General features: G+C 36.6%; 1 long non-coding RNA gene across 1 annotated transcript; it reads right to left on the reverse strand.

The window, feature by feature from the left end:
* Window positions 1-1,631: 1,631 nt before the first annotated feature.
* Window positions 1,632-21,202, reverse strand: LOC137647031 (uncharacterized). The gene is made up of 3 exons (XR_011045517.1): window positions 21,082-21,202; window positions 9,618-9,709; window positions 1,632-2,299 (listed from the first exon to the last, which is right to left on the reverse strand). It is a non-coding gene; the product is annotated as an uncharacterized lncRNA (long non-coding RNA).
* Between the last annotated feature and the right edge of the window lie 6,594 nt (window positions 21,203-27,796).

Raw genomic sequence — 27,796 nt, forward strand, 5'->3', positions numbered from 1 at the left:
GGGTAGAGGTCCCCTTTCTTGTTTTGTTTCTTTTGTTGATGTCGGCTACCCCCCAAAATTGGGGGAAGTGCCTTAGTATATGTATGTATGTATATAGATTTTGAAACCTGCTTCCCTATTTAAAATATCCAAGTTTAGGGGAAGGGGTAGAATAAAAAAACTATACAGAAAAGCTATATGAATAGACATCTTATAAAGCTACTGTGTTATCTAAAGTTGTTTAATTGGTATTTGTGGATATATGAGGTGTTTCAATCTTCAAACAATGGTGGAAATGTTTTTGCACAGCGTTTATTTCTATGGTTCTAACTGAAATAAGAAATTAGCATGCCGTATAAAATGCTGCATCAATTCGGAATGCTTGATTGCACATTATGGTATTTCACTTTTCCAAAATAATTTAGCTTAATACGCTATCAAAAACTCTGTAAAATCCAGCTTGATACCAAGGGAGAATGTAGTCATACATTATCTTTTAAATTCTCATTCTAGTTAATGGAAACGTTGATACCCATACTGAAGCTCTAAATTGTAAGCTAAAAACGTATTTGAACCTTTACTGGGCCTCACCAGACAGCACAAGCCCCCAGTTTTTTTTTTTTTATTGCTCAAATCGCTGTCTGTCAAAGTTATTTAAGATGTGAAATTAATTGGGGACCTCGAAAAATAATGGAATCTTTCATTATCTTTCCTTATGGAGATCCTGTGGTAACCAATCCTTTTACACGTTTGATGCTATTTTCTCTGTTGATTTTACATATGAAAAAACTTCCCAGAAAAATAATTGGACAAAAATGAAAAGTAACTGCATTTGAAGAGACAACAAGCAATTTTTGTGCAATAACCATTGTATAAGTAGTTTGGGAAAAATTCGCCTAATTAGATAACTATATTCAGCTCATAAACATTATTAGACAATTATTTTAGATCTAAAGAAAGGTTTTGAAGCTATAGTATGATAAACTATAAAACAGATGCAAGGAATCAGATGAAAAAATTAAAAGGGAACAGATGTAATGGTATATCAATAAGTTGTAAACAAGAGATTTAAATTGAAATTAAATTATTGATTTAAAAAAAATCTCAATAAGCTACATTCTATTTACTAGTGAATCAATTTGATAACTTGTTTATAGGAGTAGACCATTTAACAAAAATACCATTTGGAAATAGGTTTCTAGTAGTCTTGAGGAAATTGAACTTTCACAATGCTTAAAAGGTAAATTAATAGATAACTCAAGTGGCAAAGACCTATGAGAGACTTCCTTAGCAATGGTTTCTCAAATGTCTTTTAGTGTTCAATTTCCTCATTTCACACAATAAATTAAGTAAAATTTATAGAAGTTTAGCTTAAAGGTTTTACATCCAAAAGACTAAATTTCAAAGTTCTTTCACAGTAAAATCAACCTTCTATAAAGCAAAATTCTAGTCAAAGATTCTGAATGATTGAGAATTTCATTTAAATATCCAGCTCCAACAAAAAATACTCAATGGCTTCAGTTGAGAACGTCACGTCAAAACGCATTTTCAAGATTTAAAAAAAATGTACGTGCATAAATGGTAACAAACTGATATATTGTACTGATTCTTAGTCTATGGAATGCTTGCACCTACTCTGAAAACCTCAGAACTTTTAAGATTTGTTAAAGACTTCTCAATTAACTATTTCTACTGCTATGGATAACGTGGTTACATTCACATAGATTCTTTTTAACGGTTAATAGTTATAAACTGATTTTTTCATCTTTTTATGCATCTTAATCAGCATATATGAGATTAGGTTCAGTTTAGCGACTTATAATGTTACTATGGTAAAAAAAAAAAGGACCGAGACAAGAATAAAATTACTGTACAATAAAACTTGTGCTGACTGAGCATCAATGACACACATTAAGCAGTTTCCAAATATGAAAATTTGTGGGCTCTTAACATTGCCAATTCAGCAAAAGGGCATATATTGTGTAAGCTATTTAACTAAACAATGGATTTTGCGAAAAAGTAAAAAAGCTATTTTTATGCATCAGATAGCAAATAATCTTAATAGGTATAAAATGGTTTAAATGGAAATGGAGCTTTGATAATTCTCATAAGTACATCATTATACCGAAGTCTAATACATTGGATTGCCAGATGCAACTGGGACAATGTAGGGCTTCAAATGGTAAACAAATTAATAACGATCTAGTGGTGATTTTATCTTCATTCCTCAGAGGAACTCTTCATGACTTTTCTTCCAGGGTAATTCATAATCTCTGGGGTAGATCTTTAGTTCTCAGGAGCCCTTCATTATATATCATATCTGTGAAAAGAAATAATCATTATCTTAAGACATGCTATATTCTCAATATAGAAATCTTATTCTCCACTTAATTTCAAAATTAGATGCAAGACTGACATGTAGCCTATATAAAGCAGTGCAAGAGAAATAAACATCAGGTATTTACATGACGTGGCAGTTCATACAATAACAGATGAAAGATTAACAGTAGCCTAACAGGAGTACATCACATTAAAGAGTACTTAAGATATTACTCTAGTATCTATGAGCATTTAAACTATTACATTAACCTGCCCATCTCACTGTGAACCATTAACCTATCAGCTAAATAACAGACTATAAGGTTTCCCTTAATCATTCAGATTAACTGTAGAACAGTGAGACAGCTGATTTACTGAGTAATATATACTATCTTAAACCATAGAGTAACCTTGTCCTACCTAAACACACAATTACTCTATACCTTATCCTACTAAGTACCCGAACTCAAATAATTGACTGCCATATCCTACCTCAATGCATTAGTTACCGTTTCTTACAATAGTCCATGAACTAATTCATCGTAAAAGTTCACTATCGTGAGAAACTTAAACCACTTCTTAAAACATACCCTCTTGAACCAGTGACTAACCTATGCAACTGTTCTTCTATCATCCATTTTACAGTCTATTGACTTGATTATATTGCCTTAATACCTGACTAACCCTAACCTGTTCTACTTATCTCAAATAGTTTCATAATCTATATTACTTTATTCTTTTAATATACATAGTGGCCAATCTGTGGTTATTTTTGGGCTCCTATGCATTTTGCTTACATCTGTAACACTGGCTTCTTTCATACAAACCCCCAAACATCCTAATACTATTATTCATACAAACCTTGCTAGTGTTGCCAGTTCTTGGGGGGAATTTCTAAGTAGGGCAGTACATCAGCCTACAAATTATAAAAAATAACTTCTAGAAGAAACAATATTTACAAGGCATGGAAACCACTTAACATTCGGTGGTAATGATAGAAAATCTGCTAACTTTCGAATCTTCAATGAACAAAATAGATAAATTAAGAAAATGTCTAGCAAATACTAGAGAAGAATTACAGAAATAAAAGAGGGGTACTCAGTAGAGTGCAGACTTCCGACAGGGTAGTTTATTTCTATTAATTGGCGTGGATTTATACACACTCAAAGATGAACCAAGTTTAAGGTATGTGACGACGTCCAAATTTATGACTGATTATGTGAATTGGGAATTTCGCTTGTCCTTGACCTTCCAAAATTTACTAATTTCCAGCTTTTTATAAAACTTAATCCCTGCAAGTTTCTTTAACCTACGATTAAAACTGTGGCCAGGAAGGTGTTCACAAACAAACACACAGGGAGTAAAACACAACCTCCTTTGACTTCGTTGGCAGAGGTAATAATGATCATAAAAAAAAATAAAAATAAAAATAAAGAAATAAAAATGAAAATAAAAATAATAAATGATAAATAAATAAATAATAATAATAAAATCCTTTCATTTGCAACAAACAAAAATACATTACACAAATTAGAAGTTGAATCATAAGAAATAATTGATTAAACAAGTTTAGAATAACTTAAAGGTGCATTACTTTGCTTTTTAAATTGTGGCCGTATGGCTGATGACCGGAATTTGACCTTTTACTTGACCTTTACCTTCCACCTTAAACATGTATTAATTGGCGTGGATTTTCATACACTCAAATATGAAACAAGTTTGAGGTCTGTGACAACGATGTCCAAACTTATGGCTGATTACGTGAATTGGACATTTTGCTTGACCGTAACCTTGACCTTTGACCTTGAACTTCCAAAATTCAATAATTTCCATTTTTATACACATCTCTTAATCCCTGCAAGCTTCATTACTCTACGATTGAAATTGTGGCCTGAAGGTGTTCACAGACAAACAAAATAACACAAGCAGTGGGGTAATACATAACCTCCTTCCAACTTCATTGGCGGAGGTAAAAAAAAAAATATTTTTATTTAAATTTCAAATGAAAAACAACGAGAAAAAAGCAACTACAGTACCATGTGAATATCCATATGCATGCTACAAGACTTTAGCATCTTATAAGCCTATTGATGCACTTTTGTTTTTACACATACAAATCTCCCTCATATCACAATTTCCATAAAAAATCATGTAATACTAAACTCAAGAGGTAAATTTCCATTTCCGTTTATCAAAATTTATTTCCAATAACTAAGTTTCTCCTAATCCTTTATGAATCTTTCGTAACTAGATTCACGAGAGAGAGAGAGAGAGAGAGAGAGAGAGAGAGAGAGAGAGAGAGAGAGAGAGAGAGAGAGAGAGAGAGAGAATTCTACCTTAAAACCACCGACTCGCTGCTACTTTCATCATTAACTACTAACTTACATGAATCAATTAACTAACCTATTCAGTATCATTCCAGTGACTAATTAACTTAACCCATATCACCTTAGTATCTGATTAACCTATCCCATATCAATTTATCGACTTGTAACCCATCCCGAAATCATTCCACTAAATAATCTATCCCATGCCATTCCACTCCCTAAATAATCTATTCTATGCCATTCCACTAACTGAATAATCTACCCCATGCCATTCCACTAACTGAATAATCTACCCCATGCCATTCCACTAACTGAATAATCTATCCCATACCATTCCACTAACTGAATAATCTATCCCATACCATTCCACTAATTGAAGAATCTATCCCATACCATTCCACTAACTGAATAATCTATCCCATACCATTCCACTAATTGAAGAATCTATCCCATACCATTCCACTAATTGAAGAATCTATCCCATACCATTCCACCGATTGATTAACCTATCCTAATTCCTTTGACTGACTAAACTATCCCAAATCATTCCTCTGTGACTGTCAGAACAGATCACTTCACCAATAGGGTGAATATCTGCAGTTTGCTAACTCCAATTGTTTAGACTTCTGTCACTTATAGAACCAACAACGTAAAAAGATAAGTAAATGCGCACTGTTTGGTGTGTGCTGACCCAAGCACACGAGTACTGAATCTGTTTCCACGTCGACTCAACAGGTACACCGGGGAGAGGGGACCCAGTGAGAACCAGTCTGGTGCGGTTACATCAGCTGCCCTTGCGACCCTTGGGCTAGACAAGCCCTCAGACTCCCCCCCCCCCAAGCAATATATGGGATATAAGAATACCCAGAGTAGGAAAGTCGCTACGGGCCAACCAAGGGAATGGCCCGTGCCAACGAGAACTGTTGGCTATAATCTACAGCAAGGGTAAGTCGAAGACCAGTTACGTTCGAGTCCGAGGAGTGATTGGGCAACCCTCAACAGATCCACCTGTCATGGTAAGCTTATCTCAACCATGGCAGGTGTTGATACGCCACGATACGTCCAATAATTTCTTTCAGTTGAAATAATCTTAATCACACAACTGTCTCCCCGAGTGTCCGCTCTCCCCATGTATGGCTATTATTGACAAGTTAATTCCCTTGTATTGAACTGATCAAATAATTCTTAAGTCAAACTTTTATTACTTCTGTTATGTATTCCCAAGATTTAAAGTTCTATTTCACTCTTTGGAGATGATTTATTCTCATTTTTGTTGTGAAAATTAACTCGGACAATAAATCCTCTTACGATGTAAAAAAATAGTCTAATTCACCACCTCTCATCATTTATTACTCTTTAATTGCCCACACCATGAGACACTTCCTGCACTGGTCAAATATAAAATTCTTTCTTATTTGCACGACCCACTATTAACATGGCTCGAATTATTCCCCTTGTATAAATTCACAATTGTATAAAACAAAGTTCCTTTGGTAATTTGGTAATACGACCACGACTAATCTGTTTCAACACTAGCTATTAACTTTAAATCATGAAGCACATTAAATCAGTTCACTCAGACTATAATGACCAACATTACAAATAAACCCTTACAGTCAAACAATTTACAAAGAGTTACATTAGTAGACAATTAGTCTGATATGTAGCTAACATGATTTTACTGCATCGTCAAACAACACTTTCTTGTTCGAGCATTTTAAGAAGTAAAAAATATCAAGATGTCGAGCCTTAGAGCTAAATCTCTACCACTATCATATACATAATTAAATTTTAAACAAATTTAGAATCTATCCATTATATATTAAACTGACCCATTATATATTAAACTGAAAAGTTAAATTCATCTTAATCTATTAACATTCCAATCGTACCTTCTACATACCAGTATCTAATTAATCACACAAACTAACAGCCTAACTTATTCAGTTGACAAATGCAATACAACCATACTCAATTGAATAAAGTTTGCTTTAATCGAGTAACCTGCATCTACTACCTTAACCGACTGGTTATTCTATCACATCTCAGCCATTTGAGCACCATTGGACATAGCTTACGCCCAGATATTTCTACTCCCTTCATATTTTACGTCTATCATTCTTATATTTCCTGTCATATATACACTACCATTTCATAAAATATTTAAAATTACATATAAATGGAAAGGAAATTCATTCCGATATATGATTAAGAAAGTCCTTAAGTCGCCACTTTAGTTGATGTTGTTCTATCATGAGTTGAGTAAAACGTCCATAAAAAGTCCTTAGTCGAGTGACTACCTTATAAACCTTAACCCACCGACAGATCTGCCATACCCGAATTTAGAGCACAACATTTTACTTTAGGCTAGAGCCCATAATAAAAACTTAATTTCTGTCTCACGGAATCATTCACAATTTGTAGATTACCAAGAGTTAGACAAAACATACTGAAACAGTTTGCTAGGCAAAGGGTTGTACAATAAGCTTATAATCTTGAAAAGGGTATCAAATCTTAAACATTATCAAAGTTTACTCGAAGTCTGTGGCTCAGAATATCAGTTGGTTTAAAAATATAAGCTGTAAAAGAAACCTTTCACAGTACTGGATAGCTCAGAAATCTAACTGGTGGGCTTCTCTCATATTTGTAATTTTTGTTGTAAACTCAAAGGTGCTTCTTTACTTAAACCAGAGGATTGTGGTGTATGTGTGACAGGAAGTCAAATAATGCAGAGCCCATTATGTCTTATTCCTGTTTTCACGACTTTACCTACTTAATTCTGTAACCTTAATGTTTATGGAGAAAAGACCATAATGGCATTATAACTGAAAAAATGACTGAAGCAATTGAATGGACATTTTTCTCATGCTGGTTAAAATGGAGAGTTGCTCCCCTCTTACCAGCGTTTGAAAAAGTTTAAGCTCTGCTGATTGCAGACCAAGTTTAGTAAATACTAAACTATTAGGTTTTTAATATCTGCTGTCAATGTATGAATTCCTAAACTGAAAGTAAACACCCGCTTCCTGGGTTATTATTTGACTTTTGTAAGGGATTGGATACTTGTGATTGTGATGCCCCTATACCAAGTTCCAGTGTCATGTCAGACTTGGGGGTACTTTTTAGTGTCAACTTTGAGGTCATTTGATATTCAACTAAAAATGCAATAGTAGTTGAGGGGCATTGTGGTCACCAGAGAAATGTAATGTCACGTGTTCCTGGTTCACCCACGGCTAATATATAAACGTATTATATAGCTTAAATGCTTGTTGTTTATAAATATTATGCTGCTTTATTTACACAAAAATTCATCTTCTGTCTAGATATAGTATCACAGATTCTCTTATGAGATTTAGTTAAAATTAATGCTTGGTAAAAAAATATGGTCTATTAAGTTGAATCTTTAGAAAACAAAGCATTATTATTAGATCTGAGACGGTGGATCCCACTTTAAAATTCTTTACACTGACATTACTACTACTGTATAACCAAATGCAACTAGGTGACGCTGTTGACTTTAAAACTTTGAGAAAAACAAAAAGTCAGTTCATTCTTCAATTGTAGAACAAAATAGTGCATTGAGAATACCTTAATATATCTTTTTTATTTACCGGAAAAGAAATTCTTTATTCTAATGTTATGAATATTGCTCTCTAGATTGGACTTCAGCAGCTGACCAAAATATTGTAACAAAATAAAATTCCCTTAAATTAATTCTGAGGTCATAGCTTCAATTTCTGGCATGGTCATTCATTCAGTTCATTGTGTATGCATTATACAAAACTATTTATAATTGTGACCATCCTGTTGTATTTGGATCTTCTAGATTATAATTCTGTACATCAGTTTCTGCTAATCTTACCTTTCCTTTCAGAATTTTTTTTTTTTATTCCAGACGAGATTCAAGTGTCTTCCTTTTCAATTTAATGTTTTATCTTATAAATCTTTTCATTATATACTTTCATTACTAAATTTAAGTTTTCCTTACTTGGATCATTGCCCCATTAAAAACCCTTTCTCGTAATATGGTTTTCCAACCAGAGTTACGGCTAGTTTTATGATTATTGAACGTGGTATACTGTATATTGTAATCTTATAAAATGCAGATTAACGCTAGCCCTCTATTCCTGTTAGTATGCGTAGCAACCCTTTTACACGTTCATCATCATATTAAGGTAAGCTATAATCTTGAAAATATCAGCATAAAATATAGAGGAGTCAAGTGAAAAATGATAATATAAAACTGACGTAAGTGTTGATGTCCAATCTTTTTAGTTGAAAGCTGTTTCAGTTTAAATAAATTTACCAAAATTCTCAGAATTTCACGAAAAAAATTAATTTCTGAATAAAGTTTATAAACTTCAAAGGAATAAATAGTGTGTTAATTATGCGTTTTTAAATTTTGTTAGTTCAAAGTTTCCAGCAGTATCTTTATATTTCTAAGTATAACTATGTATTGTTTCTTGGCAATCAACATTATAATTAGCAACATTTTTAGTATCTTATTCTATGTCAAATTTGTATTTATTATATTCATGGGATAAGCAATTACTATACTTTTGTTCGAAAGTTAATTATGGACAGCATTATGGTAACAGTGGCGCCGAAAATCCATCCTGGTGCCTTTGCAAATACTTTCTTTTTCATTATGCATACGATGCTTGTATTGGTAATCTGGTTTGCTGTTCTAATGCTTGCATTTATTTTCTCGATATATTTCCCAATTTGTTTCCTAACCAAAGAGCATATTTTTACATTTTATAACAAAACTAGCATAATTTGCTCAACCATTCACAAAGTTCGTTCGTTCAGATTGTCTGAAGCTTATCTTCAGACTAAATGGTATAGGCCTCATGCATAGCATAACGCTATACAGTAAATTGTATACATATCAGATTAAGCTTCCACACAATTGTTGGACCAAAAAGGTTTGCTACCATGATTCAGCTTTTAAAATCCCATTTAACTTGGAAAATCTAATTCCCAATCTCTTACCTTAAAATATATTAGTGCCCGCACAAGTTGGACTCTTGAGGGGAGTTCTGGTGGACGAGTTTTATTCATTTAGATCGAGATTTCAACACAACCTGAAAGGAATTATTCTTCAATAGAGGTAGTTCATAATACAGTAATTAGGTTTTACTGAACATTCTTATTATAATTCTCGGTATACAATACCATTAGGTGAAAATACTGAAAATTCTTTTTAACATGGCACATCATAAATAATGTTTGCTACTTATTGTTTGTACTAAAAAAAATCTATTAGAATATGAAGTTTCATAAACCTGTTATATAACTTTTTTTCTACAGGGTACAGAAGATATTAACCTTTGATATCATCAACGTAGCATTACAAAACTAACTGGGTCCCACTTCATGCACTAATGATAGTAAAAAACTTAATTATTTAACACAAGTTAATATTGTGTCCATAGTTAAGATGATGTATTACTGGTTTTAAACAAAACATGAGTTGACCTGCTTCCAATGAACAAGTTACTACAGTGTTTATAATGACAAAACAGAAATTTGCTTCATTTAATTGTGGAGGGATTTTTTTTACATGTAGTATTAGGAATTATTCTTTCGTTCTGGCTTTACTTTGTCGTAAGGTCAAAGTGTGTGTCAAGACGATTTTTAGATTTTAAAGCGGTGATTTTTTTCCTTCAATGATTAATTCAAAATGGACATTTTAATCGTTAGTGATATTTTGATGAGATTAAAAACTAGGACTTTCCACTATTTCCAGTTGTATGTATAGTTTAAATCTAAAAAAAAATTACAAATAAAAATTATCAAAAGGACTTTGGGAGTGAACTAACTTGAAAAAAATGTAGCATAATTTTTAAAAACTCTAATGTAAGGCTTAATAAAATTAATTAAGTGATATTCTAATGCTCCTAAGTGCAGAGAGAAACTTTAACTTCAAAAATTATTTAATTGTCCTTTATACAACCCTAAAGAAATTTATATTACAGCATCACAATGGAATGACAACACAAAACACCTTGTGGAATGGGATTACAAAATAACGAGTCAATGCCTTAATGAAACATACGGACTCGAACCTGGGTCTCTGTCAGTGACCTCACACCAAGCCAAAGGTTGTATTCATACTAAACCAGTAGACAATAGTCACATCTCGCCTTGGAAATTTTGTCATACCAGCCATTTTAATGGATATTAAATTTAATCAAGAATCATAGATAGAAGGTGATGAGGTTCTTAGATTAACTGAAACACGGAAATAATCAAATACCTCCAAGTACGCTTAGTTCTTTAACAGAGGAGGAATCTTTGAGGTATATAGGAGGTTAAAGTTAAAAAAAAAAAATTCATTGAAATATTCTGAATTAAGAAAACAAAGGTCAGATGTTGTTGCAGATGATAGTGTAGGATTATGTAATGAAAAGAGGTGGTCTTCATGTACCCTCAGATTCTTTCTTTTCCCAATTAAGTAAGACGAGAGAAATCTTTTTAGCTCTCCGTGGTGAAAAATTAAGAGGGAAATAATTGTGTAAGAACTCTTGCTGACGAGATGAAACTTGCTGGAATGGCCTTACCAGTTGATGTTATTGCTTTGCAAAAATATCTGCATTCTACAGAATTAGACAGTTAAACAGAAAAATTGATTTCAATAAAAAAAAAATCAAGAGTTTTCAGAAGAATAAATAGGAAATTTATGAAAATTGTTAAATTGAGATTTTGTAAATAAATCATTAAATTATTCATGAATCTACAAATTATATTTCATTTATATTTGAAAATTCTATAACAAAGATTGTAAATAAATTGATAACTTATTTGTGAACCTGCAAATTACGATGCATTTATATAAAAAATTGTGCAGAGGAAACATTGTAAATAAATTGACAACTTGTTTATGAAGCTGTAAGTTATATTTCATTTATATATGAAAATTGTTTAATGGAAACATTGAGGGTATACTCAGGCACACTGTTCTATCTAGTTTCTCTTCCTCTTGTTTTGTTAAGTTTTTATAGTTATAAGAAATGCGCATTTCAATTATTTTACTGTTCTTAAAATATTTCATTTTTCCTGGTTTCCTTGCCTCACTGGGCTATTTTCCCTGTTGGGTCCCCCTGGGCTTATAGCATCCTGCTTTTCCAACTAGGGTTCTAGCTTAGCATTTAAATAATAATAATAATAATAATAAATGGATAACTTATTTATGAAACCGCAAATTATATTTCCTTTATATATGAAAATTGTAATATAGAAATATCGTAGAGATAATATTTATGAAATTGTGAATTATATCTTATCTATACTTTAGTACAAGAAATGAACAAATTATTTTATTCCATGTTTTCCCTAACGATGCTACATTGCTGAAGAGTAATTTAATAAAATAAACATATCTCAAATTTCTACGAGAGAGAGAGAGAGAGAGAGAGAGAGAGAGAGAGAGAGAGAGAGAGAGAGAGAGAGAGAGAGAGAGAGAGAGATCCAATAAGAAAAAAATTTGATTAGAAAAGGGTAAAAAGTGAATAAACGAAGGTAAATACGCAAGGGTTTCTTCAAGGCTAAGGCGCTGATGACGTCATGCGCAGAAGTGTCTTAAATCGTACCACAGTCCGACAGACCTTATATATGTATATCTTGCTGCAGGCAACCTTCCACCCCTTGATTTGAGTTACTAAGTAGACTGCAACACTTGAATTTGAACTCTTTGCTGATGCTAAGGCTATCTCCTCAAAGGTTTGAACGGGGTAAGTGTAAGAGTCTTGAGAACCAAAGTTACATCCCACTCCAGGAACCCTGAGATCCAAGGGTGGGCAAAACTGCTCAAAGGTCCTTACAAGCATAGACAACTCCCAAGAAGTTAAGAGATCTATACTGTACCTTAAAGTCAAAAGACTATTGTATATTAATGGCCGAGTAGGAGCCTTTGACAGCTGCGACCGAGGCGCTTTTCTCGACAAAGGAAGACATCTGCATTCATGAGGCTATATGGGAGCCACCAGGGGCAACCAGAGTCCTGACGTATTCTACATTGTTGATTACTGGCCAGATATGGCTGAATGGCATTAAGGGGTAGGCATCACAGTGATCTCATGGGTATTAGAAGTCATCTTCACACACAGCCCATAGGTCAAGAACAGGGGAACAGAATATTGCGAGCTTGTTTAACTACGTGGTAAACAGGTCGATCCATGGGTAGCCCTTCAGGCAAGAAGTCTTTCTGCTACAACAGGAAGTAGAAACCACACTGCTCCTACTACACATTGCTGGGGACACTGTCTGCTTCTACATTCCTCTCCAGACTGTATCTTGCTGACAATTCCACAGCATGGAGCTCTGTCCAGATGCGCATCGACTTTGTCAACTCTTAAAGAGGGTACGAGACCTTACCTCCTTCCTTGTTGACATATGCCACTGCTGTCGTTATCTTGCTCATAGAGTGCCTCCTCAAAAATGTTCCAGGAATGCTTGCAATACTAGTTAGATGCTTGCATGCACTTCGATGACAATGTGCCGATGCCTTTCTTCCTCGGCCCAAATCCCCTAGACAACCAGGTCGTCTAGGTTGCTCCACATCCTTCCTTTGATGCATCCAAGAATAGTAGTATGTCTGGAAGCAGAGAGTTGCATGGGACTCCCCTGGAGGTGGTTTTCGTCACACCTCTAGGACAAATTGTCTCTAACCTCTTGTCCCACTGAAACTAAATGTAACAAGGGGATCCCTGTTGGCATACCCTTGATCCATCAGATACCATTAGGCCTGGAGGAGCCCGTGAGGATTGAGCTTCTCCGAGGAAATGGGAGAAGACACTGCCAGCACTCAGCTGATACTAATATCCTGGACAGGAATGATCAACCTCCAATCCCTGAAGATGCTCATGTGATTATTTGTTGGAAAGACATTCACTGCTGCCATGTTTTTCCACATAGCCAGGTACTTCAACCTCTACTGAGGAGTCGTATGCAGTCCGAAGCACAGACTAACTGGTACACCATACTATAGAGGGAGAAATCGAGATTCTTTCGAGAAGACTGATGAACAGGCACGCATAAAGTCTATCTGATGGAAAACAACACAGACCATACTGTTATCAGCCTGAATTTGACAAAAATTTGTTCAGAGGAGAGAAATTGATGACTGGCCTGCAGCTCCCAGCCGCCTTCCCCAGTAGGAAGAGCCAAGCTTGGAAACTCCAAGCACGTTCAACATCCCTTCCCTTCTGCCCACAATGCCACGACTTTCATGGATATTGGATGTTCCACCGAGAACTATCGGAACTAGGTAGCAAGTAACCATCCCAAAGGCTATTCACAACAAGACTCGGGATCCATTCCTCTGCCAAGTTGCAAGTGTCGTTCGCATGAGGGCATGAGCATTGCGGTTCAAGGTCTCAGAGCTGGTGCAGGGCCCCTCCCTATATGCCAATCCTGCAGGCCTGGCCGAGCCCAAAGGTGCTGCCCCTTTCAAAGGGCTGGGGCTCTTGAAGGAGAAAACACGATGGATCAGGGTGTCTGACAAAGCAGTTCTTCAAGACTCTACTGCTGCCTTCCCGAGACTTGGTGCATACACATGCATGCACACGCACACACGTTCCGTTAACTAACACCATCACCTGGATAACTTTCGAGAAGTGAGAAACTACAGCATCCCACCTTTTCAAAATTCAGTTAGCAAAGAGGTTTGCCACCTGGTGAGCAAGGAAGATGACTGCCTTCCCACCCAAGAGCACAAGGCATTAGTACTTCTCCAAAGCTTCCAGGGGTTGACAACATCAACTGTTTTACTTAGTACATGATTACTCCTAACTACTGATTGAGCCAGGAAACAGAATGGAGAGAGGCCAACGCCAAAGCCTCCATGGTCGCCATTACACAAGCCAAGGACGTGCCTTCCATGTCTCCAAGAGCCCCCATCAGAGTGCACACTGGCAGGTCTCCCTGCAGAGGTGCAGATGAGGTGTTCTTTTACGTGTAGAGCATACTGTGCCTAGAAAGTGGGGCTGGCAGGATCTTGCTAGACCTGCTAGTTCAGAATGAATACTCAGACCCACAGATATGATCACCCACCCGGTCCAGGGCAAAGTCTAAGAAATCCGACCATGGCAACTCCGAGTGGTGATCAATGACCACTGTCATCCCAAAAGCGGTGCCACTGTCACCTCCAACCTGTTGCACTCACAAACAAGGGCAAGGATTGTCACAAGAACTGACTCAAGGTATTCAGAATCAGCCAACTCATGATAGTCAGATCAGCAGGCTGCAGACCATGGGCTGAAGTCCTTAAGACATCCTTCCCCCAATTGCCCTCATCTCCCACCAAGGCAATAGTGAGGCAGCATGCTCCAGACACTGCTTCCCCACCCCCACACCAAATACAACTTTTGTCTCTAGGACCGAACAGAGAATGTAATAGAGTTTTAACCAAGACCTAGGTAGGCCAACATGGACGGGGGTGTCTTTCTGGCACTGGACAGCACAAGTTGGAGAAGTACCAGGTAATTAACCTTCTGAGGGTCGTGCAGGATAACAATGATCCCGTGTTCCGAAGCGCAAGGAACAAAGCCCTCTGCCCTACATTCTCAGCCTACTAATGCATGCATGCACTGTAGTACAGCCTTAAATGGTGCCATCCTCTCTAAAACACCAAAAAAAAAAACTCTTTGGTAGAGGGAGGAAGGAGATGGAGTTAGCCGCAGCTCTTCTATCAACAAAAGATTATGCGGCTGTACACTTCTGTACCAGCTGGATACACGAGCAGCAGTCGGAGCTAAGACCCAATCCACATACTTTTTGGTCCACAGCCCTGCCTCATGGCCACACAGGTGCCATGTGCCTTCATCTTGAACTCTGAGTTCCTCTTTATTTTATCTAAGAAGACCAGTTAGAATCTGAATCGGAGGAGCAGCAGCTCTAACGCTTCCTCCTCTTCATGGTTCTCGCTTCTGGATATACAAGCACAGCAGTCGAGCTCGGAATGACAGTCAATGAAGCCTCTCCTGAGGGTAGAAACCACACTGGTTGCTCCAACAGGAGTCACAACAATGGAGCATAATGTTACAGGGTATAGGGCAGGGAGACTAACAAGGCCCTGAGACAACCATTGGTCGACACTGGCAGAAGAATCAGGGGACTAACGTGGGGAGATGGAGGGTGTCACTGGCACTGGGTTAGGGATTACGGTAACCCCTGGACAGTCAGTATTTTTCCCTTGCCCTTACTGGCTTCCGACTCAGGCACCTTACTTGGGCCGGGAGCTACGTTACTACACCTAATATGCCAGTTTTTTTTAGGGTGAACCACTGGGTTCCCTGAAACTGGGGTAACCACCATGCACTTCACCACACGTGTCACCAAGGACACTTAAGATTGAAGTGCACAAGGGGTACTGGGAGAGAGGTACCCTTAGCTACCAACTCCCTCAAAGGCAAGTAAAAATCTCATTGCTCAACTGGAAAGTGATATATAGATGTACTGTCCATGCCATCCACATGGGTCACTTTAAATTTTATAATTACCTATAGTTTACATCATGACACTACTGAAACTAAACCGAATCCTTAATAGTGTTAGAGAATGGATGACAACTAAAATGAGAACAAAACTGAATCCATGGTGGTGTTAAAGAGAAACGCAGAAGCATGGGTAATATTCAAATAAACATAAATAATGACTCGTTCCGATATCTAATAAAGTTCGTGATCTAGGCGTATTGACTATAACTTCTCTCAATGCCCAAATAAATAATGTAGTAAAAACTGCTGGTTATCATCTAAGAAATATTGCTTAAAAAAAAAAGAAAAAGTAACTGGATGAATGTTCCGTAAGAAACTTGGGTAAATGTCTAGAAGAAGGCCGCACCCGTTTTTCAAGTATTAACGACGAAAAACGGCAAAAAACAACCAGATTATTGTTGCACAGTGCGTAGAAACATGAGGAAATGAATAAAAAAGATAAGACAACTCTTACACACAAAATGTAAGCATAAACCTACTACTACAATTATGGGGGACCCCAGTGGGAAGCGGGGTTTTCGGGTGGGGGAGGATGAGAAAAGTGATTTTTCGGGGCACTACCGAACCTAATACAACAAACTAACCTACCCTGGGGGGCCTGTACCCCTACCTAGGCCTACCGGGGGGGGGGGGGGGTGAAGCCCCCCCTGTGACCCCCCCCCTTAAGGCCACAGTGATTTTCAGGGCACCACCGAACCTAATACACCCACCTAACCTAGCCTAATAGCCCTGTACCCCTACTGGGGGGGCTCCGCCCCCCCTGCGACCCCCCCTTAAGGACACTACCTAACACATCCATCAAACCAAACCCAAAGTGATGGTACTGCTGTATACATCGTTATACTATCACCATTATAATATACTCCATAAATTAATGAAGCTTACCTTAACCTGTTGGTTGATAAAGATGTGCTGCTGCTTTGAGGAAAACGTGAAGCCGTTGCGAAGGTTTCCTGACATGCAGGACAATTTTTATTTTGTAAAATTAAATTGTGTGTCTGGCACAAATCCAATAGTTTTTCAATATAACCCCGAATAAGTTAGAACAAATTCATTGTAAGTTAGTTAACAGTCAGGACAAGAAGATGGAATTTCAACTTCTTGTGCAACATGAGATGACATGCTTGCTATGGCCTCCATGTCTAAGAACGAAATGAAATGCCTGGGTAAGATAATGTATTGTCGCGCTGTGATTGGCCAAACATGTATGACGTCATAGTGGATAGGCGCTGTGATTGGCCAAACGTGTAAGACTTCATAGTAGACTAGTTTGTCTGCGGATTACTGTATAGTGTTACAGGGCTCATTTGAGCAAAAACAAGACTGTCAACAATAACAACAGACTTAGAAAAAATCTGGGAGGAAGACATGAGTAGCGTGAGTTTGATCGTCGATATTTCGACTATTATTGATTTCCACTAAATTATCTCACTCGTATACCACTATTTACATACTTTCCTACACATTCTAGTAAAAATAAATTGAATATCACTGATATCTTCATGCGGCCCTCTCCTAGACATTAACCGAAACTTGTGATAAACTGTGTGATTACTAGACCCATCTACTGTAACTCCATCTGCCACACTCTTCCAAAGGTACAACTTGAGATATTACAAAACAAACAGAGGAGCAAGACACAGTGTCCCACGCCCACCTAGAGAAAGGATCACTCCTATACTAATCGATTTACATTGGCTGCTGATTAAAGCGATAATTGAATTTAAAATATGTACAATAGCCCACCAAGTTATCAGAACCGGTGGTCCAAAATATCTAAGAATTGCTACATTGTGCAACCAACAAATCGTCCTGACACGAGAATAGTTACAGATGGTTTCAAACTATCAGAACCTAGATACATGTCGGTATTATTACAGTTTCATCCATTATGGGAAATCTATTATAATATATTTCCCGAGTAAAGCAAGTCTTTTGTAGTATTTCTGTAAAATATTATCTGTCGCAAATGCCTAGTTCTTTATATATCGACGATCAAACTCACGCTACTCATGTCTTCCTCCCAGATTTTTTCTAAGTCTGTTGTTATTGTTGACTGTGTCTTGTATTTGCTTAAATGAGCCCTGTAACCACTATAATCCGCTGACAAACTAGTCCACTATGAAGTCTTACACGTTTGGCCAATCACAGCGCCTGTCCACTATGACGTCATACATGTTTGGCCAATCACAGCGCGACAATACAACTGCGAAACAATACATTTTCTTCCCAGGCATTTCATTTCGTTCTTAGACATGGAGACCATAGAAAGCCCGTCATCTCATGTTGCACAAGAAGTTGAAATTCCATCTTCTTGTCCTGACTGTTTCCTAACTTACAATGAATTTGTTGAAAAACTAGTGCATTTGTGCCAGAGAGAATTTAATTTTACAAAATAAAAATTGTCCTGCATGCCAAGGAACCTTCCCAACAGCTTCACGTTTTCCTCAAAGCAGCAGCACATCTTTATAAACCAACAGTTTAAGGTAAGCTTCATCAATTTATTGAGTATATTATAATGGTGATAGTATAATGATGTATACAGCAGTACCATCACGTTGGATTTGGTTTGATGGATGTGGTAGGTAGTGGCTGTAAGGGGGGGGGGGTCGCAGGGGCTAGGCCTAGGTAGGGGTACAGGGCCCTAGGTTAGATGGTTGTATTAGGTTCGGTAGTGTCCCGAAAATCAATGTGGCCTTGAGGGGGGGGTCGCACCCCCCCCCCGGTAGGCCTAGGTAGGGATACAGGGCCCCTATGCTAGGTTAGGTGGGTTTTCTTAGGTTCAGTAGTGCCCTGAAAATCACTGTGGCCTTAAGGGGGGGTCGAAGGGGGGGTCGCAGGGGGAGCGGAGCCCCCCCCCCCCCGGTAGGGCTAGATAGGGGTATAGGGGGAGGGGTGGTGGAAGGATAAGTATTAATTTATTGCAAATATCATTTTGACGCCCCCCCCCACCCAAAACCCCGGTTCCCACCTGGTGTCCCCCTTAATTGTTGGGATGAAGTAGGGTCTTTCTGCATTCTGGAACAACTTGTTGTTTTAACTCCAATTACATAGTAAATCTCTAAATCGGATGGTTTGCGGTCAAAATAAACGTTAAATTCGTTGAAACTACACTATTTCTGATGCAACAAATATATTTTTATTCCAGTTTCCCCATAATGGATGAAACTGTAAATTTACCTACATGTCTACTGTAGGCTCTAGAGCCTTTGAATATGCGGGCCCGAGACACTACAATAGGCTCCCACGAGACATCCGAATAATTGAAGATAGTAGGGCTTTCAAGGGGAAACGGAAGACCTTACGGTACTACTATAGCGTGAGGTCTACCACACTATAGCGTGAGGTCTACCTCCCGTTAGTACTATAGCGTGAGGTCTACTGCTGAATTATTCGTCCCTCATAGATAAAACACATTTCATACATTTGTTTAAGCAATAAACACTTAATTTAAACATATCTTAGAAATGACTTAGATAGATCATTGGATTTCTAATTACATTAAAAAATGGAATAAAGGTAAAAATAAACATGATATCATATATTTCCATACATTTATTCTAGCGATACACTCTTCGTACATCAAACATGTTATCATATATTTTCATACTTTTATTCTAGCGATACACTCTTCGTGCATCAAACAGGTTATCATATATTTCCATACATTTATTCTAGCGATACATTCTTCATAAATCAAACAGGTTATCATATATTTCCATACATTTATTCTAGCGATACACACTTCGTACATCTTCTAAGAATGACACAAATAGATTTGCTTCTTGAACTGTATCCAAGAGATTGTGTTCTTAAAAAGGCGAGTGCTGCTTCTTCTGTCAGAATGACTTCTATAAAACTCCTTCAGCAACATTTTTAGTACCCTCAATCGATGATATCTCTTTTAGGCCGAGGGAAAAACTGATTTAGGAGCTGTGGGACGCTGGTCACGCGGTAGCCCTCACCCTCAACCTGGGTAGGCGACATATGGCGGTAGACCTCACACTATAGTAGCACCGACCTTACTTTGTGAGTTTTGACAGGGATGGTCAAACAGTAAGCGAACAATACGCATTGTGAAATGTTAAATGCCCCCGATTGAAAATCATAAAACAACAACCGTGGAGGTCCTGTAAAGAGTAGGGTTCCCCTGCTGTACAGGACCAGATAAGCAGCCCTTAAAGTAAATGGAGAAATGGAAGCCAACGCCATCTTTGTACAGATGGTTATAGCGCAAAGTTTTAGCAAAGTATCGTACATCAACCATTAATTAAACTATCGAGTATACAGTGACGTCACCATCAGCCTTGGGGGTCAAACCGACATCAACCCCTACTCAAAAAAAAAAAAAAAAAAAAAAAAAATTCTGTCGCAACCACCAGTTCAGAATGGAATTCGTCATGATCTACCATACCACAACACCTGCTCCATCATTAACAATTTTCAATCCAAATAAAGCCTCGCCGATAATAGAACCTAAATCATATTTCGTTTATAAAACCGTGTCGAATTTAATAAAATATCAGACCATATATAGTAATCAGCATTGATAATTCTAGCTATGAAAGTAAACATTTTTTTCTTCCTTTCAGACTATCGCAAAGCAATTACCTCTAATGCTTACTTCATATGAAAGACAATAATTGAAATGACACCAACACTAGATCAATTCTTAAAGCCTAGTCTACTGTAAGTTACACGAAGTTAATTGCAATTTTTTAAAGGCCACCCTACAACGAACTAGGTTAAATTAAGAAAAAAAATCATTGGAGCATAAATAATTAGATTTAATGACGTCTTCAATTCTTATGAAATTAAGCTTATTGATATAGAGAAGCCTACTAGAGACTGATTTTTTTGCAGCACAATGACATTACCGAGGAGGATTTTGAATATGAAACTAAATTAAGTTTTTAAAAGCTTAAAACTAACAACTTTAATATGAAGTTAACTATTACCTTCATGTTGCATGAATTCTGATGTCACAGAGTATCATCAAAGTAGAGTAAATCCGAATAAAACTAGAAGCCATTTTGGGTTAGCTATCACGTCCTTTCACCTCCTATTGTCGAACTCAACTGCGGAAAACCACATTTGTCAAATTGTTTCACTGCCTGAAAAACAAACGAGGAACCACGCCCAATTCTCAAGTGTTACGTCATAACCAATTCGGTGATTACATCGGTTTAACAGGCCAACGAAGGAAAATTGATCTAATGAATATTGAACCAATAAGATTTAAGAAAAAAAGTGAATATTCTTTAAATTGAGCTGAATAAGTGTATATTTTAATATCATTTCGGCCGACCATAAAATTTGTCACATAGTAAGAGAAATATTTGACTACTGGACGATCAGACAAGTCCCCGAAATTGACAGGAATTAAGAATTAGTAAGTTCCTCCTGCAGGAAAGTTTTTAGTCCAGTTTCATTGTCTTTAATTCTGATATTTTTTTTTTCGTCTTACTGACTTGAACACTAATGAATGTATGTAAGTCTATTATAACATGACATTTTATCAAGATTGTTTGTCTTAAACTCCTCATGGTATTCATCCTGAACGGGCTGTTTCATATTATACCATTATCAAAGAGTCCAAACAAGCAAGTCATAAACAGAATAAAGCCTTTAATAGTAGGGGGGTTTGGGACTGCATATTTCTATCTAAACCTGCTGTGGTAAAGTTTCTAAAGAAAATAAAAGAGATTATAGATACAAAATTACAAACAAAAGATATATCTAGATACCTATTTTACTTTACTTTAATGGTTGCTTTTATGGTCCTAAAGCCTATAGCATAGGGACCCTACTCTACATAACCTTCACGGTCATTTTAGCATGTACGTTCCGGGCCATTCAGAATTAGTGTTAAGCAATGTTCAGTGTAAAGGAATATTATACATTCTTCGTTACAGATTTTAATTTCATTTTGTCCATAACCATTTGAAATCAGCTTGTTATTTAATGTAATCATTTCCATTCTGTTCATGTAGGCCACGCAGCACATTTCATTCTTGCTTTTCATATTGCATAATAAGCTAAAGTTTTTGCAATCTTAGTGAAGTTAAGGAAAATCCCGTTAAAGAAAGTAAATGATAATCTAAAGTTAACTTGCCATGTACTGTATTACATTTACTTTAATCTTTTAATGCATGAATCAATATTCGTGAGCAAAAGTAGAGTTCCATTATATCATGAGCTTTCCTTTTCTGTTCAAATGTATCATTTTGATATTGAATGGATCTCAATTTAAAGGTTAATAGTTTTCTGCCTTTTCATGTATTTTTCTAAAGATTATACCACAGTTGAAAATGTAAATAAATTTCTTTATTATTGAAACATCACTCGTTAATAAATTCTCCTATCATCACCCTGTGCAAGACGGATGTAAATTTGTAATAAATCCAATTTTTGTGAAGGATAAGGTTGTCTACCATTTATTTAGGGGGCAGGGTTTGGGCATGAAATTTTCCCCTTTGATCATAAAATTTTGAGTAAGTACAGTTGTAATTTTTGATGGTTGAAATCCCACTAAAAGCTTTGACTATTGGTTCTGTCAATCACAGCGCTAGAGGAGCAGTGTTCTCTCATAGCTTTCTGGGCGGCTGGGCCAGAGATTCCCAAAGTGGGCGGAACTAGTCCCCTGGGACCAGTGAAGCAAAAACTGCGATTGTGGGCGAGATGTTGGAATTAAGAGCATTTAAACAATAAATAACTTGATTTTTCATTTTTTAACAACAACAACAACACATGAAGCACCATTGCGCTTAAAATATTTCCCGTCATACAAGGCCATCATTTATCTTGACCTCTCAACCGTTAAGAGTGGGAGGTCCAGCTGAAAGAGGATGATTAGATGACATGATGAAAGTGAAGGGGGATTTGGTGGAAAAGGTTTAGCTGGAAAAGACATTTTCGTTAGAAATAGTTGAGGGAAAACACGAGACAACCTACCTCTTATGTAAGCCTGTTATGTTCATTCCTGCTTCTTTGTTGAATTCTTGGAGCCTTTACAGCAAAGCTGAGAGAGAGAGAGAGAGAGAGAGAGAGAGAGAGAGAGAGAGAGAGAGAGAGAGAGAGAGAGAGAGAGAGAGAGAGAGAAATGAATGAATCTCATGAAATATGAAGAAACGAAAGTGTTTACCTCTGTGATTAATTGATAGCCATTCTGTTGCAGGTATAGCAACACTGATTGGCCACTATGAAACCGTTTTCTGTAAGCTTTATAGTCTTGTACACTTGTGAAATGCGTTATAAAAGTAGAGAAGTGTGTTAGGAGAATTGCCATGTGCACATGTGCTGAGAATAGAGGAATGTTTTTGTTTTTCAAACCTTCTTGGCAAATTGAAATAAGTGAGGAGGGGTAAATAGTGCCCCCCAAAATCATAAAAACAGTAAACTTTCTTTCTGGGGATGAAGTAGCAAGCCAAACACCATACTACATTTACATGCTGTGTGACTCGCCACATTATTATTATTATTATTATTATTATTACTATCCAAGCTACAACCCTAGTTGGAAAAGCAAGATGCTTTAAGCCCAGGGGCTCCAACAGGGAAAAATAGCTCAGTGAGGAAAGGAAATAAGGAAATAAATAAATGAAGAGAACAAATTAACAATAAATCATTCTAAAATAAGAAACAACGTCAAAACAGACATGTCATATAATAAACTATCAACAACATCAAAAACAAATATGTCATAAATAAACTATAAAAAGACTATGTCCGCCTGGTCAACAAAAAAGCATTTGCTCCAACTTTGAACTTTTGAAGTTCTACTGATTCAACCACCCGATTAGGAAGATCATTCCACAACTTGGTCACAGCTGGAATAAAACTTCTAGAGTACTGCGTAGTATTGAGCCTCGTGATGGAGAAGGCCTGGCTATTAGAATTAACTGCCTGCCTAGTATTACGAACAGGATAGAATTGTCCAGGGAGATCTGAATGTAAAGGATGGTCAGAGTTGTGAAAAATCTTATGCAACATACATAATGAACTAATTGAACGACGGTGCCAGAGATTAATATCTAGATCAGGAATAAGAAATTTAATAGACCGTAAGTTTTTGTCCAACAAATTAAGATGAGAATCAGCAGCTGAAGACCAGACAGGAGAACAATACTCAAAACTAGGTAGAATGAAAGAATTAAAACACTTCTTCAGAATAGATTGATCACCGAAAATCTTGAAAGACTTTCTCAATAAGCCTATTTTTTGTGAAATTGAAGAAGACACAGACCTTATATGTTTCTCAAAAGTAAATTTACTGTCAAGAATCACACCTAAAATTTTGAAAGAGTCATACATATTTAAAGAAACATTATCAATACTGAGATCCGGATGTTGAGGAACCACCGTCCTTGACCTACTTACAATCATACTTTGAGTTTTGTTAGGATTCAACTTCATACCCCAAAATTTGCACCATGCACTAATTCTAGCTAAATCTCTATTAAGGGATTCACCAACCCTAGATCTACATTCAGGGGATGGAATTGATGCAAAGAGAGTAGCATCATCTGCATATGCAACAAGCTTGTTTTCTAGGCCAAACCACATGTCATGTGTATATAGTATGAAAAGTAATGGGCCAAGAACACTACCCTGTGGAACACCAGATATCACATTCCTATAATCACTATGGTGCCCATCAACAACAACTCTTTGAGATCTATTACTTAAAAAATCAATAATAATGCTAAGAAACGACCCACCCACTCCCAACTGTTTCGAATAATTACCAAACACTGTGTCATGGAGTACACAGATAATAACTTATAAGGTTAAAATCTACTCTTGATTAAAATCCCTCATTGAGCCAAATTGTATTATTATTATTATTATTATTATTATTATTATTATTATTATTATTATCATTATTATTATTATTATTATCAATTGCTAAGCTACAACCCTAGTTGGAAAAGCAGAATGCGATAAGGCCAGGGGCTCCAAGAGGGAAAATAGCCCAGTGAGGAAATGAAACTAGGAAAAATAAAACATTTTAAGAAGAGTAACATTTAGTAAGTGTTTCCTATTTAAACTATAAAAACTTTAACAAAACAAGAGGAAGAGAAATAAGATAGAATAGTGTGCCCAAGTGTACCCTCAAGCAAGAAAACTAACTCAAGAAGACCATGGTACAGGGGCTATGGCATTACCCAAGACTAGAGAACAATGGCCTGATTTTGGAGTGTCCTTCTCCTACAAGAGCTGTTTACCATAGGTAAACGAGTCCCCTCTACCCTTACCAAGATTAAAGTAGCCACTGAACTATTACAGTGCAGTAATCCCCTGGGTGAAAGAGAATTGTTAGGTAATCTCAGTGTTGTCAGGTGTATGAGGACAGAGGAGAATATGTAAAGAATAGCCCAGATTATTCGGTGTGTGTGAAGGCAAAGGGGAAATGAACCGTAACCAGAGATAAGGATTCAATGTAGTACTGTTTGGCCAGTCAAAGGACCCCATAACTTTCTAGCAGTAATATCTCATCGGGTGGCTTGTGTCACTTATCACAGTTGGTAACATATCCACTGGAATGCTGTACCCATTTCGTTTTATGAAAGTTAATTCCTTGACTAATTGGACTGAATTTATAAATTGGTACTGATGCCTATGAACCCCATTCAAGGCCCAAGTGCAACTGGGGAAATCCCTGGAGTTATACTACGAATTTTCAGTTGAAAGTTGTTGAACAACACGAAGAAAAAAAATAGTAATGGAGGCAAAGTAGAAGGATATAAAGCAAGTGCAGCTAAGTTACAAGGACCCTTAAGAAACATCTACAGTGGACTATGAGAGAGGCACTACCTTCTGCTTGACCCTCTGGCGATCATTCATGACAGTGATAAAATAGCTATCGGCTTATGACTAGCAAACTTTATTGGTGAGCAATGAAAACATGTGTCAACCTACTTATATTGATGTATCGTAAAGTAACTAACAAAGATTAAAGGTAGAATGAAACTTAAAATTTCATTAGAAAACTGAATGAATTTTCTATATAGCACTCAATGGTTATGTGAATGAATGATGCCATAGTGTTATCAAATCCTCATAGAGCTGGCCTAAAGATATACATATTAATATAAGCTCTTAGGATATTGACCAGGAGACACTGCTGTGTATTCCTTCCAATTATTAATAATAGAATGGCGGTAGGTCTCTCTTGATTCCTCCTTTTAATAATGTAAGTATGCCATGCGCTCACTGGCTTAAACATCACACTCTAGCTGCAAAGTAAATGAGGCAGAGATGATATGTTTTCCAGATGTATGAAATATAACAATTGAATGTAGCATGTCTATGAATATTATTATTATTATTATTATTATTATTATTATTATTATTACTAGCCAACCTACAACCCTAGTTGGAAAAGCAAGATGCTATAAGCCCAAGGGCTCCAATAGGGAAAAATAGCCCAGTGAGGAAAGGAAATAAGTGTCTCAGATGTGAATGGCAATTTCAGTAATCATAGTATATCCATTTAAAGTAATAAGACAACCATATAAGAAGTAATGTGTACTCCTACCTTTGAGAGAGTTTGCAGTATCATTTTGAAGACGAAGGAAACTCTTCTAAGATGGTATGGTTAGATGACATAATAGACTAGCTTAGTAATTAGTGAAAGATATCCAACAAACTGGTAGTGGCAGAATTTAGCCTAATAGCAACAAGAAAAAGAAAAGACCCAGCTAGGACTAGGAACATCAAAACTTGGAAGGTAAAGGGAGAGAATGTGAATTTAGAAATAAAGTGGAGAGGCAGAGAAGAGAGGTACCTAAATGAAATGTCAGATTCACCTGCAGGGAAAAAGAAACAGTGATGGAATCAATGATTTCAAATAACTAAAAAAAGAAAAAAGAACAGTACTGTATATCCAGAAGAGGGTAAGATGAAGATAATAACTTCCAAACAAGAAGAGAATGTAGATGGATAGAGGAAAACAAAGAAAGTGGTAGCAATTGCAAAGGGAGAAGCCAGAAGAGAGTGGTATGAGTGATGGGATCACAGGAAGGAGAAAAATAATCTACAAAATTTCAAACATGAGAAGAAAAGACGAACAAAATGTCGGAGAGATAAAAATTAACAGAAGAAAATTAAAATACTGTAACTGAGGAAGATGAAGTCGAGAACATAACAAAAAAAAAGTTAAAGTAAATAAAGCTAAGGAAAGTCAGAGGTAAGTATAGAACCGATTATGGCAATGGATAATCTAGATATAGGGAGGATACATACACTATTGGAAAAGATCTGGAATATAGATGAAATGCCAAGGGAGTGGTTAGATTGTATGATGATTAAATTGTACAGTATAAGAAAAAAAAATTTAAACTGTGGAGAAAACAGAGGAATGCAGCTTTTGGAGTCTGTATTAAAGATATTAGAAAGAATAGTTGGAGGAAAGTTGAGAGTTAATAGATATACATGAGCAGAAGCAGTGTAGATTTATGAAAAGAAACAGCACAGGGGATGCTATTTTTACAGTAAGATAAGTCCAAGAGAAGTATGTAGAAAGGAAAAGGAAAGCTTACATGTGTTTTGTGAATCTTTAAAAGGCATATACAGTATCAGGGTACTAATAAGGATAGGCTATTGGTGTTTGAGAAAGAGAGGAGTACCAGAGAAGTTGGCAAGGTTAGTAAGGATGATGTATGAGGGTAA

The sequence above is a fragment of the Palaemon carinicauda genome, chromosome 9 (assembly GCF_036898095.1).
Source record: "Palaemon carinicauda isolate YSFRI2023 chromosome 9, ASM3689809v2, whole genome shotgun sequence".
Lineage (NCBI taxonomy): Eukaryota > Metazoa > Arthropoda > Malacostraca > Decapoda > Palaemonidae > Palaemon > Palaemon carinicauda.